Here is a 12,732-nt window from a genome sequence, read left to right on the forward strand (position 1 = left end):
CTACTAAATAACATATTTTATGTGTTTTGTGTGTCATTTACAGATACTAAAATTTAAGTGCATAACTACGGTGCCTTGGAGAAAGTATTCCTACCCCTTGAAATTTCCAAATTTTGTCATGTTACAGCCAAAAATGTAAATGTATATTATTGAACGTTTATATGGGAGACTGACGCAAAGTGGCACATAATTGTGAAGTGGAAGGAAAATTATAAATGGTTTTCCATTTTTTTTTACAAATAAATATCTGACAAGTGTGGCGTGCATTTGTATTCAGCCCCCTTTACTCGGAAACCCCTAACTAAAATCTAGTGTAACCAATTGCCTTCAGAAGTCACCTAATTAGTAAATAGAGTCTACCTGTGTGTACTTTATTCTCAGTATAAATACAGCTGTTCTCTGACTTCCTCAGAGGTTTGTTAGAAAACCATAGTGAACAAACAGCATCATGAAGGCCAACTGACACACCAGACAGGTCAGGGATAAAGTTGTGAAAAAGTTTAGAGTAGGATTAGGTTATAAAAAAATATCCCAGGCTTTGAACATCTCATGGAGCACTGTTCAAGTGTATGGCACAACTGCAAACCTACCAAGACATGGCTGTCCACCTAAACTGACAGGCCGGGCAAGGAGAACATTCATCAGAGAAGCAGCCAAGAGGCCCATGGTAACTCTGGAAGAGCTGCAGAGACCCCCAGCTCAGGTGGGAGAATCTGTCCACAGGACAACTATAAGGCTGGGTTCACACCTATGCGAATTGAGTGCGGATTAAACCGCATCCAATTCTCATAACATTATAAAATACATTGATTTTAATGAGGCTGGTTTACATATGTGCGATGCATTAACACTGTGCATTGCCCAAAAACCGTGTGCGTTTTCTAGGCATTGCGGTGTGGCTCAGGTGCGATTTCAGGCCTTCAATGGGCACACATCTGATTCGCAGATGTGTTCATTTCTCATCAGGATTTCTTTTTCTCCTCAATACACTTCCCCCCTCCCCTCCCCTCTCCCAGGTCTCCGAATTCACAGCTAAAACAGAGATGATGTGCTGAACAGCTCTTATCTCTTTGCAGAGATAACAGAGCTGGAATTCGCAACCATACAAGTGTGAATCCAGCCTTAGTCATGCACACCACAAATCTGAGCTTTATGGAAGAGTGGCAAGAAGAAAACCATTGTTGAAGGATAAAATTGAGAGCAAAATTAGCTCAAATCCGCAATATTCTGAAGCACAGAATATAGTCCTCAATATAATATTAAATCTGTTAAATATGTCTATAATCATACATTATTATGTGCAAATATACAAATATGTGTAATTTTCACACTGGGCAAACATGCAGTGAAACTGATTTTATATGTGAATAAATCAATATTATTTAATGAATAAACAAATATATAAGTGGTAAATATTATCACTAATGTAAAGTGCAATGTGTATGCAAATCTACCTATATAAACTTATGCCGTGTACACACGATCGGATTTCCGATGGAATAAAATCCGGTGGAATTTTCCGTCGGAATTCCGATGAAGCTGACTTTCATCGGTCTTGCCAACACACGATCAGACTAAATTCCAACCATCCAAAACGTAAAACACTACGACTAGCCGAAAAAAAAGTTCAATGCGTCGACTTGATTCTGAGCATGCGTTGATTTTTCTCTGATGGAGTTCCACACAATCAGAATTTCGGTTTGTGTTCTATCGTAAAAATTTAATACATGTTCTATTTTTTTTTTATACCGATGGAAAAAAGTCAGATGGGGCTCACACACCATCGTTTTTTCCGATGAAAAAAGTCCATAAGACACCAAATATTCTCAAAATGAATGAATAAAATTTCAATTTTAAATTTGACCTTCCAATGTAACAGTAACATTTTAGTGTAATGTTCTTAATCCGTATAATAACTCTTCAAGTAAGTTGAACCCAGTAGTCAAGGAAAAATTGTGAGTCAGCCCAGGTTCACACTGGTACGATTTCCTTCGATTTGAGATGTGATTTCACATGTGAAATTGCATCTCAAATCGGCGGCATTTGCCGCCAATTGTCGGCAATGACACTGTCCTAATCGGTGCGACGCCGCATCTGCGGCGCTGCACCGATTTCAAAAAGTAGTTCCTGTACTACTTTTTGCGATTTCGGGCCGCGATTTACATAGACATCTGTGCAGAAACCTGCACAGATGTCTCTTAAATCGCACGGCTTCACTCCCGCAGCCCAGTGTGAACCAGGGCTCAAGGAAGAATTGTGAGAACTTTTCCAATGAGCTTCAATCACCACTCCACTGAGTTGTTTCAATCACATCCACACCTTGCCACGGAGTGTGTGATAAACTAGGTGGAGGAAGGGAAAATGGCTCTCATAGGCGATAGAGCTGCATGATTCTGGGAAAAATTACAATTCTTTTGCATAAAATGAAGATCACGATTCTCAAAAAAAAATAAAAAATAATTACTGATTTACAACCTCTGAAAAGGACAGTGGTTGGTATTTTAAGTCCTCCTTTAATAGCCTGCCTGCAAGATCTGGGTAGCTGTGGTAATATTCATAATATATTATAAGGGACAGTGGTTGCCGGTATTTTAGGTCCACTTCTCACATGCCTGCCTTTAATAGCCTGTCTGACTGTCATCTGCAAGGTCTAGGGCCCAGACCTTGCAGATGACAGTCAGACAGGCTATTAAAGGGGGGCATTTGAGAAGTGGACCTAAAATACCGGCAACCACTGTCCCTTATAATATATTATGAATATTACCACAGTACAGTCTGAGTCAGCTACCCATATTATGATTACCACCACAATCAGCTACCCCAGAGTCTGGACCCCCTGCACATTACCCCCCCCCCCCCCCCCCCCAAAAAAAATAATTACACATATTAATTTGTATGTTTGCACAAAATAATGTATGATTACAGACATATTCAACTGATTTAATATTATATTGAGGACTACATTCTATGCTTCAGAATATTGCGGACCTGCGCTAATCTTGCTCTCAATTTTATCTTTCCATTTTTGACTCATGTTATTACTGAGAAAGCTGCAGACCATGTGATTTACCTGTTGCGCTGTTAAAACTATTTTCTATATATTGTTGAAAGAAAGCCATAAAAGTTCCGTTTGCAGTTTGCGAGAAGCCATGTGGGGGACACAGAAAATTTGAAAGGCGGCGCTCTGGTCAGATGAACCAAAATTAAACTTGTTGGCCTAAAAGCAAAAAGCTATTCTGACACAGCACATCACCCTGAACACACCATCCCCACCATGAAACATGTTGTGGGGATGTTTTGCTTCAGCAGGGACAGGAAAGCTGGTCAGAGTTGATGGGAAGATGATTGTAGCCAAATAGAAGGAAATAGAAGGAATCTTAGAAGGAAACCTGTTATGCTGCGTACACACGACCGTTTTTAATGTCTCGACGTGATTCTTGTCAAGCCTGCCTTGCATACACACAATCGTGAAAAAAAAATGCTTAAGAAAAGCGCAGTGACGTACGACATCACTATAAAGGGGAAGTTCCATTCGGATGGTGCCACCCTTTGGGCTGCTTTTGCTGATTTCGTGTTAGTAAATGTTTGGTGAGAGACGATTTGCGATTTTCACTGTGTTACAGCGTGACGAATGTGCTATCTCCATTGCAAACACTAGTTTTACCAGAACGAGTGCTCCAGTCTCATAACTTGCTTCTGAGCATGCGTGTTTTTTTCCTGTCGTTAAAGCCTACACACGACCATTTTTCACGATGTGAAAAACGACGAGAAAAAATAGAGCATGTTCCAATTCTTTTTTTTTTTTTTTCACAAGAAAATGTTCTAAATTTTTTATGCCCATTTTTCACGTTGAGAAAAATGCTCTGGAGCCCACACACGATCTTTTTTAATGACCAATTAAAAAAATAGCATTTTTCGCATCATGAAAAACAGTCGTGTGTACGCGGCATTAGAGTCTGCAAAATACTTAACCTTCCTGGTGGGATGATTATGTCAGATTTATGATGCTGAAAGCAGTACATTGTTTTGCATGGAAATGTGGCATTTTACATTGTAGGCCTGCAATTCTTAGGAATAACTCACTTATAGTCTAGTAGACATCCCGGGTGTGATAAAGTTTGAAACACAAAATCATAAATTATAATATAATAAATAACTATAAATAATTATAACAAATAATGATATAATAATAATAATAATAATAATAATAATAATAATAATAATAATTATTCAATAATGTAATCAGATCAAAAACACTGAAATTTGCTCAGTTGCGGAATCTCAAGTTTCCAGGAAGAAAGAACAGTATTTACAGTGCCTTTGCGAAAGTATTCGGCCCCCTTGAACTTTGCGTCCTTTTGCCACATTTCAGGCTTCAAACATAAAGATATAAAATTGTAATTTTTTTTGAAGAATCAACAACAAGTGGGACACAATCATGAAGTGGAACGAAATTTATTGGATATTTCAAACTTTTTTAACAAATAAAAAACTGAAAAATTGGGCGTGCAAAATTATTCAGCCCCCTTAAGTTAATACTTTGTAGCGCCACCTTTTGCTGCGATTACAGCTGTAAGTCGCTTGGGGTATGTCTTTATCAGTTTTGCACATCGAGAGACTGAAATTTTTGCCCATTCCTCCTTGCAAAACCGCTCGAGCTCAGTGAGGTTGGATGGAGAGCGTTTGTGAACAGCAGTTTTCAGTTCTTTCCACAGATCCTCGATTGGATTCAGGTCTGGACTTTGACTTGGCCATTCTAACACCTGAATATGTTTATTTGTGAACCATTCCATTGTAGATTTTGCTTTATGTTTTGGATCATTGTCTTCTTGGAAGACAAATATCCGTCCCAGTCTCAGATCTTTTGCAGACTCCATCAGGTTTTCTTCCAGAATGATCCTGTATTTGGCTCCATCCATCTTCCCATCAATTTTAACCATCTTCCCTGTCCCTGCTGAAGAAAAGCAGGCCCAAACCATGATGCTGCCACCACCATATTTCACAGTGGGGATGGTGTGTTCAGGGTGATGAGCTGTGTTGCTTTTACGCCAAACAACGTTTTGCATTGTTGCCAAAAAGTTATATTTTGGTTTCATCTGACCAGAGCACCTTCTTCCACATGTTTGGTGTGTCTCCCAGGTGGCTTGTGGCAAACTTTAAACGACACTTTTTATGGATATCTTTAAGAAATGGCTTTCTTCTTGCCACTCTTCCATAAAGGCCAGATTTGTGCAGTATACGACTGATTGTTGTCCTATGGACAGAGTCTCCCACCTCAGCTGTAGATCTCTGCAGTTCATCCAGAGTGATCATGGGCCTCTTGGCTGCATCTCTGATCAGTCTTCTCCTTGTATGAGCTGAAAGTTTAGAGGGACGGCCAGGTCTTTGTAGATTTGCAGTGGTCTGATACTCCTTCCATTTCAATATTATCGCTTGCACAGTGCTCCTTGGGATGTTTAAAGCTTGGAAAATCTTTTTGTATCCAAATATGGCTTTAAACTTTTCCACAACAGTATCTCGGACCTGCCTGGTGTGTTCCTTGTTCTTCATGATGCTCTCTGCGCTTTAAACGGACCTCTGAGACTATCACAGTGCAGGTGCATTTATACGGAGACTTGATTACACACAGGTGGATTCTATTTATCATCATTAGTCATTCAGGTCAACATTGGATCATTCAGAGATCCTCACTGAACTTCTGGAGAGAGTTTGCTGCACTGATTATTCAGCCCCTGTAAAGGGGCTGAATAATTTTGCACGCCCAATTTTTCAGTTTTTTATTTGTTAAAAAAGTTTAAATAGCCAATAAATTTCGTTCCACTTCATGATTGTGTCCTACTTGTTGTTGATTCTTCAAAAAAAATTACAGTTTTATATCTTTATGTTTGAAGCCTGAAATGTGGCAAAAGGTTGCAAAGTTCAAGGGGGCCGAATACTTTCGCAAGGCACTGTATAATATAAAACTACATGCAGGGCACTGGACAAAGCACTAGGGACAAAAGGGATGTGAAATAATGTGATACAGTAATGTAATCTGTACTGTGTTTTTACTTTTTGAATTTGGCGCCGTGCCCGTCCCCGTGCGTCGCAACCCCTTGCAGGAAACGGAGTTTGGCACTGTGAATTGACCCTGAGGAGACATGGCTCGCAGACCCAGCGGGAGACATTGCAGGATCCTTGGGACAAGGTAAGTAACTTTGCCTGGATCCTGTGATGCGATCCCGAGTGTGGCTCGGGGTTACTGCTTTTGGTACTGAAAAATCACCCCGGGCCACACTCTGGATTACTGCTAAGAAGGTTAAGACTAGGGCAGAGGTTCATCTTCCAGCAGGACAACGACCCTAAACATACAGCCAGAGCTACAATGGAATGGTTTGGATCAAAGCATATTCATGTGTTAGAATGGCCCAGTCAAAGTCCAGACCTAAATCCAATCGAGAATTGGTGGCAAGACATGAAAATTGCTGTTCACAGACATTCTCCATCCAATCTGACAGAGCTTGAGCTATTTTGCAAAGAAGAATGGGCAAGAATGCCACTCTCTAGATGTGCAAAGCTGGTAGAGAAATCCCCAAAAAGACTTGAAGCTGTAATTGTAGTGAAAGGAGGTTCTACAAAGTATTGACTCCGGGGGGCTGATTACAAATGCACGCCACACTTCTCACATATTTTATTTTGTTTTTGGTTGTAACATGACAAATGTGGAAAATGTCAAGGGGTAAGAATACTTTTTCAAGGCATTGTAATTAAAAGCATGTCAGCATATACAGTAGGCTGCATAGGCTGCACCCCCCCCCCCAAGAACACAGTTTATTAGAATTGCTAGTATATGGGTACCTCTGCATAATCAGCTTTCTTCTTGTTTTTGATAGACTAGTATGTAGGAGTTCTGTCATATTTCATACCATTACACTGTGCCTGAAGTAACCCAGATGCTATAAGCTTTGTGATTAATTAACAAAAATGAACAGGCAAATCAGCAAAGTCTGCCAGGAGCCAAGTATTGCATTATGGGGATTCGTTATTTTGTTCTTGCAGGACCTCTGATACTATTACAGAACTAAGTATGAGTATGCAGAGACACGTTTTCAGACAAGCATGATGCCAAATGAGTTTAGCTTTGTAATTACAGTGAAGATATCTGGTTTAGAGTAAAAAGACGCGAGTGCACAATTTGTTCTCCAAATCATGACAGTATAAGAGTATACCATGTTAGCCATCAACACTAGAAGAAAAATATAGACCCATAATAATGCAATCAACAGTTTTGCTTGGGGAGTGAGAGTGCGGGACTAGAAGGGTACTTTTACTATTGCTACAGGACTTTGCAGTGTAAAAGTAGAACCGTATTGATTACTGCATATGCAGCCTGGCTACATTACAGAAAAAAATAATAACAAGGCTTTAAATGGGCTTCAAATATTTGCAGAACTGAATACAGTTTTCAAGCATAAAGGTGTGAAACCTATCAACAGGCTCACTTTAAATACTCCCTCGTTTCCAACTAGTCCTCCGTACCAGCTGGTTCTCCTTGCTACATAGACGGTCCGACATAGGAGGTTCACCCGGGAGCACGATCGGCTTAACAACTAGCTCGGCTAGACGTCACATCCCCCTCAGGACCTACCGATCGAATCTCTACATTGGATTCTGCTACTTTATATGTAAACCTACACTGTCATCTATGTATTATTAAAGCTTTATAACGCTTAACCAGGAGGCGCCCTCTGTTCTCTTCTTTTTTGTACATGTTGGAGTCTTTGCTCTGGTCTCCCCTGCTTTTGGAAGGCTTGCCCCGGAACAGCGTTTGGGACGATCAGCTTATCATAGAACAGTGTCCTCCCTCCGTTCCCCTCCCCATCATCCCCAGGTTTTATTTATATCTTTTTATTTTTATTTTCCCATCCATTTTTATTCCTTCATTACAACAAGGACTTATAACCTGTACAGCAGACTTTTCCACTAATGTGTTACTGTTTTGTAGTGCCACAACTCCCATCCCATGGTTTACACTGGGCTAAGGACTCTCACCTCCCACATGTATTATCACATGCAGTGACATGCTCCTCCATACCCAGAAATATATGCTTTCTTCACTCCTAATTGTTTCACATAAAGGGAAAATGGAAGATTCTATGGACCACTAGGCTTTTTTCTACTGTCAGTCTTCTACTGTATGTTTCTAAGTTGAAATGTATGGGAATGAAAGGTGGTTATCTGCTTCTAGGGATGGGTCAGTGCCACCTCTCAGTGCTGCCTATCAGGGCCTACCAGTGCTTCCTTATCGGTGCCCAAAAGTGCAGCACATCAGTGCCACCTCATCAGCATACATCAATGAAGGATAAAAATTACCCGTTTTCCAAATTTTATAACAAAATATAAAACGGTTTTGAATTTTTTTTTTTGGTATTTTTTTTAACAAAATAAAAAAAACGCAGAGGTGATCAAATACCACCAAAAGAAATCATTCATTTGGGTACAGTGTGGGTCTCTAGTGGTTAACCACTTCTGGACTGCCCCACATAGATATTCTGCGAAAGGGCGGTCCTTCTGAGCGAAATTACGCACTTTTTTGCTCTGTGCCTGGGGCGTGTGCGCGTGCTGCCGGCAAACCCACTCCCTCTGTAATTGGACACAGCGGGAGCCAGTCAGCGGGTCCAGCGAACCCGATGTTCGCCAGTACCTCGCAATCATTCTAAACAAGTTAGACTGCAGTTCTATGAGAAGGGAAGATGGAGATGTTGTGTTCCTGCTAAGCAGGAACACGGATCTCTGTCTTCCCCCAGTCAAAGCATCCCCCACCCAGTTAGAAAGCACTCCCTAGGAGCACATTTAACCCTTTGATTGCCCCTGTTAACCTTTTCCCTGCCATTGTCATTAGTACACTGACAGTACAGTTATTTTAGCACTGATCACTGTATTAGTGTCACTGGTCCCCAAAAAGGGTTACTTAGTGTCAGATTTGTCCGTCACAATGTCACAGTCCCACAAAAAATCGCTGATCGCCGCCATTACTAGGAAAAACAATTACATTTATTTTTTAATCCATAATTATATCCCATAGTTTGTAGATGCTATAGCTTTTGCCCAAACCAATCAATATATGCATATTGGATATTTTTTTACCAAAAATATATAGCAGAATACATATTGGCCTAAATTGATGAATAAATTAGATTTTTTACATTTTTTTATTGGGTATGTTTTATAGCAGAAAGTAAAAAATACAGTTTTGTTTTTTTTGCGCAATAAACAAAAAAAAAAAAAGAGGTGATCAAATACCACCAAAAGAAAGCTCTATTTGTGGGGAAAAAAGGACATCAATTTTATTTGGGTACAGCGTCGAACGTGCAATTGTCAGTTAAAGTAATGCAGTACCGTATCGCAAAAAATGGCCTGGTCATCAAGGGGGGGGGGGGTAAATCTTACGGGGCTGAAGTGGTTAATAGGTTTTCCTGACAGCATCTGAAAGATTGCTGGGTTTCATTTGCTTCCATGTCTAAAGTCCATGTACACTAAGTGCCCTTTCACACGGGCGGACGAACGGACGTTTACGGACTTGTAATGTATCCCTATGGGATTGCAGACGTTAGCGGATGATGCATCTGCTAACGTCCGCAACGATCCGCGTCCGCAAAGTTCCTCTTTTTCAGACGGAAGAAAACCCTATTTTTCTTCCGTCTGGCGGAACGGATCGGATGAATACAAACACACGGTCCGTATTCATCCGATTCCCCATTGGGGGGAGCGGAGGAGAGACAGGGCGGTCTCTGCACTGTGTGCGGGGACCGCCCTGTCCGCCGACAGCTCAGCGGGGATTAACGGAGGAATCCCCGCTGAGCCAAACAGGCTAACGGAGTGGATCAATACGGATCCGCTCCGTGTGAAAGAGCCCTAACCCTTCTTGATAGGACTTTTACATTAAACAGTATGGTTCTTGAGCAATTTTTTATATATATATATATATATATATATACACACACATTTTTGTAAATTTATCTTACATAATGGTTCCATTATTTCTAGAACATCTTCCACATATAAACATGTATTGCACTTTACATCCATAACTTATTTTGTAACGCAAAAGAAAGCACTTATACATTGCAGCTTTTAGGGAGTCTCTGTAGACAAACTAATTATTGTACTGCTCATGTGTCACAGTCTAAATGGGTCCTATATCTAGTTATTATGGGATGCACAGTCTCAAAGTAAGAAAAAACTTTCACAAAACACAAAAAATTGTACACTATGCAAGAAAAAATGATCATCCCGGGTATAGAGGACCCTTACCCACTGTGACAGAATTGGCTTCACTAGGACATCAATTACAAAGTTTTATTAGTACAAATAATTAGCACAATCTTTTTTCTCAAATTTCCCAAGTTATTAAAAAAATCAAACTTAACCAAAATGCTCCATGCACTGCCCATTCAGGACACTGCAGCTCACAGTGGGAGGGTTTCATCTCTCAATTCAGAAAGCAGAGGGCAGGGTTACGTGAAGCCAGCTAACCCTGAGAGTCTACAAGAAAGTGAATCAGCAGTAAAGATGATTATAGCCAAGCCCCCTGACACATTTTCTGATCCCACTGTATTACAAGTAGCCTGCTCTGAATTTATAAGTGCAACAGCGTTTAACCCCATCACAGCATACATTCCCTGGCAGGATCAATGGGTATTTGTGGGACTTTTCTGGGAGGACTAAGGAAAAAACGAAGTGCAGATGCATATTTTTTTTTTTAATACAAGGCCAAAGTTCAACTTTATAACATAGCTGTTTTTAATAGCAAAAAAATGTGTTTTCCTTATTCAGCTGTGCACTTATCTGATCTGTCCTGCTACAGAGGTCTATTTTACAACATGTAAGGAACTTGTAAGCTGCTAGCTTTTAAAGGCACATTTTGTTTCCTAAAATAATAAACATGTTATACTTACCTTCTCTGTGCAATAGGTTTGCACAGAGCAACCCTGATCCTCCTCTTCTCGGGTCCCCCACCGGTGCTCTTGGCTCCTCCTCTTCTGTAGCACGCAGCTTGCCATGGGGGGGGACACCTGCTGACTTACTCCCGAGCCAGACACACAGCACTGCTCTGCCCCAAACCCTTCTCACAGGATTGGATTGACAGCAGCAGGGGCAAATGGCTCCTGCTGTTGCTTCTGTGTCCTGTGAGGAGAAAAACAGAGACCAGTACTGCCGCGGACAGGCACCATGCTGAGAGCAAGGGGGGCGACAGAACTACTGATGCATGTTTTAACTTAATGCAGGAAACGCATTAAGGTAAAATATGTCTTGCCTTTAGAAATACTTTAAAATGAATGTATGTGAATCATTATAATCTATAAAAAATAAAATAAAGTAAAAGCTCATGTGTCACGTGACAAGCTAGGTCCCCAGTATTCTCTCTACCATGGTTTGGAAGTGTCCATTTTGCAAAGCCCACAACAATTTGTGGTGCCATCTGGTTTCCTTAAGCCTAGTAGACATGGGCCAAATATCGTCATTGGCCAGTTTAATAAAAAAACAGCCAACATTTGGCCAGTGTACATGGCAGCCAGTCCAGCTTCTTTTGAAGTTGCATGACCAAAAAAGGTCTGCCAATTGGCATTCGATCAGTGCTCTCAGCCAACGGCGACCCTCCGATCAGAACACAATAGCTCAGCGGGGAAGATCGATTTACTAACATTGGATAGCTAGTGCAGCTTCTCCTCCCAAGCTGTCCATTTTTTTTTTCGTTCAGCCTGCTGGGTTGAATGAAAAAAACAAATGTTAGGGTACACGGCAGCCAGACTGGTAATGGGGAAAAAAAACTGGGAATCCATCACCCCTTCACTGAGGACCCTTCATTGGCTAACCGTAAAGGATCGGGTCACATTCAAGACCCTCTGTCTCACCCACAAGTGCACACAAGGAAACGCTCCTCAATACTTAAGCAAGATAATAAAACAATACACTCCCAATCGCATTCTCTGATCAACCAACCAAAACCTTCTCCACATCCCCAAGTCCTGCTACAAATCGAAGGGAGAACGAAGATTAGCAGTCCAAGGACCACGGCTATGGAACGCTCTATTCATAAACATCCGCATGGAAGAAAACCATCGGGCCTTCAGAAAAAAACTTAAGACCCAACTCTTCTGAAGGATTAAGATGACACTGGATGGAAAAAAGCGCCTTGAGGCGGTTTAGTTCGCATTTGTAGCACTATACAAGTTATTCACTCACTCATTTTTCACACTGAGGCGCTTTTTAAGCATTTTAGTGCAAAAAATAGCACCTGTAAAGCGCCTCTCATGCCTCCCCAGTGTGGAAGCCGAGTGCTTCTTTGGGGTGGTTTGTATACACTGTTCCCAGAACGCCCTGCCCATTGAAATGAACGGGCACTTTTAACCCTTTCTTCGGCCGCTAGCAGGGTTCAAAGCGCCTTGTTGTGGTCGAAAATTGCCACTAAAACAACAGTAAAGCACCGTTAAAACGAATGGCGCTTTCTGTATAAAAGTAGCCTTTTGCCTCGTACACATGTACGGGTTTCCGGTGGACTTTTTACCGCTGAGAAAACCGAGAACCTGGGCGGCAGCTTTTCCCCCTACACACGGCCGGTTTTCCTGGCAGAAAACTGCCATGAGAGCTTTGGCCGGGAATCCCGGCCGCGTGTATGCTCCACCGCAGTGTTTCCCACAGGAAAACTGCGGAGAAAAAGACCGCTGTGAATCCCGCCAGGAAAAAAGAAAA

At 41.3% G+C, this 12,732-nt stretch overlaps 1 protein-coding gene across 1 annotated transcript in view; it reads right to left on the bottom strand.

The window, feature by feature from the left end:
- The window catches only part of MRE11 (MRE11 homolog, double strand break repair nuclease), a 461,003-nt gene that overhangs the window by 212,593 nt on the left and 235,678 nt on the right, over window positions 1-12,732 (bottom strand). The gene's annotated exons all lie outside the window — the stretch shown is intronic.

The sequence above is a fragment of the Rana temporaria genome, chromosome 2, assembly GCF_905171775.1.
Source record: "Rana temporaria chromosome 2, aRanTem1.1, whole genome shotgun sequence".
Classification (NCBI taxonomy): Eukaryota; Metazoa; Chordata; class Amphibia; order Anura; family Ranidae; genus Rana; species Rana temporaria.